Genomic DNA, 5024 nt, shown 5'->3' on the forward strand with positions numbered 1-5024 from the left:
ACATGAAGCCTTTTTATCATTAACCCCATTAACCTGCAGCTGAACGCCCGCTGCTTGTTTTTTCATTGCATTTTCCAGGATTGAGAGTTTAAGGGTTGTAACCTCCTTTAAATCTGCACTTGACCAAAAATATAGTTTTGCCATCCATAACAAATGGATTTATAAATAATGCAAGACAATTAGCAACATTAAACTTTCCATCCGTCTGTGTCCCTGAGGCATAAAGACTCGAGGTTCTCATCCAAATTTTATTCAGCAATTTGACATCGTTTTCTCTTTAACAAATGTAATTACTACCTTCATGTCTCATGATACACATTGTAGTTTAATGATTTTAAAAACTTTTTCTTTGATTCTATATATGTCACCTTTCTATCACAATGGTCTACATCACTTTTTCCTAAAACTTTTTCTGGCAAAATATTAAAAATAAAAATAAAAAAATACCACCTCTTTCTTTCCTGTACCTGTTTAAAGCAAAAAATAATGATCCTGTTAGTAATGTTGACTCTCTGTGCTTCCAGATTATGTTCTGGCTCTGAATTTAATGATCTCCGCTCCATTGACGTTGATTTTATGTCAATAGAGACATAAAATCAACCATCATGAACCTGGTTAGTAAACCTCAATGACATCAATGTTAAAGATAATAATGTGGTTCATTCTAGTCCAACAGGTTTAGCTGCTCCTGCAATAAAGTTTTGTTTTGTCTTCTGCTGTTATTTTAGATGGAAAGATATAGACTGAATGTTAACATAAATTTTCATATTTTAGCATTTGCAAGTGAAGAGCTCATTTCGCTCCAAGCACCCGATTCAAAGCTCAACCCTGATTTTTAGCATGAAAATGCAGTTTAGTTTTGTTCTGTGTGATTTACTGTTTATTATTTAGCCCTAATTTCATGTTTTTCCTCTCCAGATCAAAGTGGAGCTGATAAGACGAGGCCTGTCATCACATAGCATAATATTAGTGTCATGGTATAAGTTACTACAGCCGCCCCCTAGTGGCTAAAAAGAGAATGAATCTGATTCTTGCTGGGAAAAGTGATTTGATATATAAGGGTTTTTCTTTAATCTCTCATCTGATTCTTGTGGTTATACTTATTTTAATTTATGTGAATGATTTTTTTTTCTTTTAATGTGATCAAATACTTTAGTCAGAATACTCTCATATATATTATTTCCAATTGCTCATCAATCGTTGCAAACAGAATAAAATTACATGATATCATTGTCCCTTTGGCATCAACTGTTTGAAATAAGTTTTAGGATAAAGTCTTTGCAGGTTGTTAGTTTCCAAAGGATCTGTCATGTTATTAAAGTCTCTGAATCACAAACTCACTTTAAGATGGTGAAATAAAGGTTTTCTGTTATCCTTGCAGTTATATAAAAGACTCGTTTCTTCTTTTCACTACAGATGGTTCTTGAAGAAACTGGCTGCAGGTTTTAGCCTTTTTCTGGATGTAGAATAAGTTTCTGAAGCTAATAAAGGCTGACAAGATGAAAACTGAAGAGGTGAAAGGTCTCAATTCAGTTCAGGTGTTTGATTAAAATGCTTTCTAGTGGATACTTTCTGCAGGAAATCCTACATCCTTACTGTCCAGGGAACAGTTCAGCATCTCCCAGAGAAAGATGGAGATTGTGGTTAGAAATTAATCATGTCAGTTCATAGATTAATCCCACAATAATCTTTATTATTTGCATTTCCATTGACCATATATTGGCACAAATTAGAATTTAGAAAATAAATTTGATTACTGAGATGACAGACATGCCAAAAATCTTGTTTTTCAATAAAAGATTTTTGTGCTTGGATGAATTTTTTTTGGTTTGTTTTTTTAATGTATTGAAATGAATATTTTTCAGAAAACTGCAATAGAAACATTTTTATCACATCACATAAGCAGTGGTGGAGAAAGTACTCAAAAAATGTACTCAAGTAAAAGTAAAACTACCACAATAACATTTGTACTTAAGTAAAAGTAAAAAAGTACTGGCTTTTAAAAATACTTAAGTATTAGAAGTAAAAGTACTTGCTGAATGCATTACCTAATCCCTAATACAATATCATTAAGTGAACCGATCTTATCCAATTTTAATACATCATAAATGTGCCATTTTAATGAGCAATACCACAGATAAAGCATGTTTTTATTGTGTTTACTCTGTAACATAGTTTAGACTTACTGATTCTATGCATCATAATTTCAGGGAAGGAAACATCTTGTCTCCTGTCCTAATATAGCATGAACTTCACTTTTTTTTGCCACTAGTGGCTTTTATTTTGAAAGAAATCCAACAGAAAGGGGATGGAAAGAAGGTGGGTGAGGGAGGACATGTAGTCAAGACCACCTACCCAAGACCACCACCCTGCACTACGTGACACAATAAAAATAAGTTTTACCTTCAGAATTGCTTCTCAAATTGATCTGAAAGATCCACATTCCCATAAAAACACCTAGATATTAAATACTTAGAGCTGAAATAAATGTAATCAGTAAGGATCCGTCCAGAAGAATCGGATCGTTCCTGAATGTCATATCAATGCAGACTTTGGTCACAGCGTTGTCCCATATTTGCGACACCTCAGTCAACACCTCCACACAATAATTCAGGGAATGAGTGACAACTTTTTTTTCATTGCAGATGCAACATGTCTCTGTACAGCTAGCTTTGCTAGCATCACGCCCACAGATCTTACCTTTCTTTAAGCTTTCCTTCGAAGTGACGCTAAAAGTTGGACTAAGTCCCCACCGTCTGTGAAAGCGAAGCGCTGCTGATTTTACATGTCGCCATATGTTATGGTTTATGCAGCGCTATTATGTTACTGACGATTAGAGGAAACCACTGCGCATGTCTGGAGCTCCGCGTGCGAGTAAAGGTGGAGGCGATGGGTGACAACAGACACTAAGTCACGTTATTTCTTGGATTTTACGGCGCCACCTTAAGAACCTGAACTTCACATTTTAACGGACAAAAAGAGCAACGCGACTTGGATATAACGAGTAACGCAACGGTTTTGTAGAAATGTAGTGAAGTAGAAAGTACAGATACTTACTGTAAAATGTAGTAGAGTAAAAGTAGAAAGTATCCATTATTAAATCTACTTAAGTAAAGTGCAGATACACAAAAATTGTACTTAAGTACAGCTTACACTGCAAATAAGTCAATTGATCAACAACCGGATGTTATAACTGGTGGAAATGACAAAGAAATGATGAAGGAGGATGATGGCAAGGCATGTTGTTCAATGATTTATAGCGTTAACAAATTTATTCACGTCATTTTAATTGTGTTACTTCTTTAATGGAGTATGAAAGGCAGTTGTGAAATGGTGTTTTTCTTAACATTAAAGGAACATAAACAACGTTTTGCTCACAGGTGTAATGGAAACGCAGCTACATGGCAAATATAAACTTAACTCTAGAGCCAAACCAAAGCATCAGAAGATCAACAATCACAACAAAGAGAAACCAAACAGCATTTTCAGTATAATCACAACTCTTTAAAGAAAGTAAGTTAATTGATTACAGTTTACACTGTAATCAATTAACTTCTTCAGGATTTCTCTCCTAAAGGTCTTTAGATCCTGACAAAGAGTTATGAACAAAACATTTGAGTGGCTGCAAGCTAAAACTTTACACAACTTTACAGATGATTCATCCATCCATCGGCTTCAGAGAGAGGAAGACATCTTGGATGACAGAGCTCTGTCGCTCACATGCTACAACAGCACCCCCTACTGTCTGGTTATAACACTGCATTTTATCCCTGAAGAGAAATGTTTTCTGAAGCTATTTTCACATTTTTCTGGATTTTCTTGGCTGAAATCATTTAGGTTTACAGGTATGTCTATATAACCATGGCAACCAAACAGTTAATTTGTATGTTTTTGACACAACGTATTAAATGTGAGTCTGTTTTAAACAAATGTTTGTAAAGAATAAAAAACGTAATTAGTTGAAGTTGCCTCTCTGTTGAAATTTCTCCAACAAGTCTGTTAACATGAATTCGTGTTTTTAATCATATTAACATTGTATTATCCAATAAAGGACTCTACTGGGTTTTCTGATTTTAATGGATGTTTAGTATTGAGTTGTGTTGACATTTTCACAAAAGAAGCTGTTTGAACCTGTTCACAGATTAAACCCTGTCATAATGACTTCCTGAAACCTCAGCTGTGGTCATTAACCACCAACTTTAGCAGCACAAACACAAGAGCAAACTAACAGCATAGAAATAAAGAATGTGTGAAACCAGAGGTATTTTCTTGAGTCTTTGAAATTCATTAGACAATAAAGATTGTGACCAAAACATGATTTGTCCCAGTGCAATCCTTCCTCATCTGAACCACAAGGCTTATTGTTTAGATTAAAGTATTTTGTTTTCATAAGAACTGAGAAAAAACTTATTCTACTTATTCTATCAGGTATCTTAATAATGTATGTGATTTATCACAGAGCAGCTGTTCAAACAGGGCCGTGACTCAAACTCTCAACAGCACCACCTAGTGTCTGATTATTGGAAGATATTTTAGCCCAGCAGAGAAATATGTTTCCTGAAGTTTAATTAAACTCTTTCAGACTTTCTTGACTGAAATTATTTAGGATTTTATGATTTATGTTCATCATCATCACCTGACAGCTACTTTTATTTTTTTAAATACAAGATCGATCACAAAAGTCGATTCTTTGATGGGAAAGTTAATCTGATGCTGTTGCTTCAAAGTGAACATTATTTTATTTAAAACACCTAATCAGGCAATTCAGCATAAAATAAATTTGATTATGTGTGTATACTGTGGTTGAGTTTATTATTAGATGAAACTGAATGTTTTTTGTTTGTTTTTTTTAGTAAAAATAAAAAGTTGGGGGGAAAAACAAGTTTTGAATTATGAAACAAACACATGAAAAAACAAACTGCACATAACTTGTGTTCTGTGTTTCTTTCTCACAGAGTTGATTCAAACTGTCAGAAAAACATCAACTTGTTGGTTTTAGACCCAGGAGACGACATTAAATGCTG

General features: G+C 34.2%; 1 long non-coding RNA gene across 1 annotated transcript; it reads left to right on the forward strand.

Moving 5' to 3' along the window:
• Positions 1-298: 298 nt before the first annotated feature.
• On the forward strand, positions 299-1391 carry LOC106919231 (uncharacterized). Its single transcript, XR_001418579.2, has 2 exons — positions 299-614; positions 919-1391. It is a non-coding gene; the product is annotated as an uncharacterized LOC106919231 (long non-coding RNA).
• The last annotated feature ends 3633 nt before the right edge of the window (positions 1392-5024 follow it).

Source organism: Poecilia mexicana, unplaced genomic scaffold (assembly GCF_051168715.1).
Source record: "Poecilia mexicana isolate PSO_F unplaced genomic scaffold, ASM5116871v1 scaffold_18, whole genome shotgun sequence".
Classification (NCBI taxonomy): domain Eukaryota; kingdom Metazoa; phylum Chordata; class Actinopteri; order Cyprinodontiformes; family Poeciliidae; genus Poecilia; species Poecilia mexicana.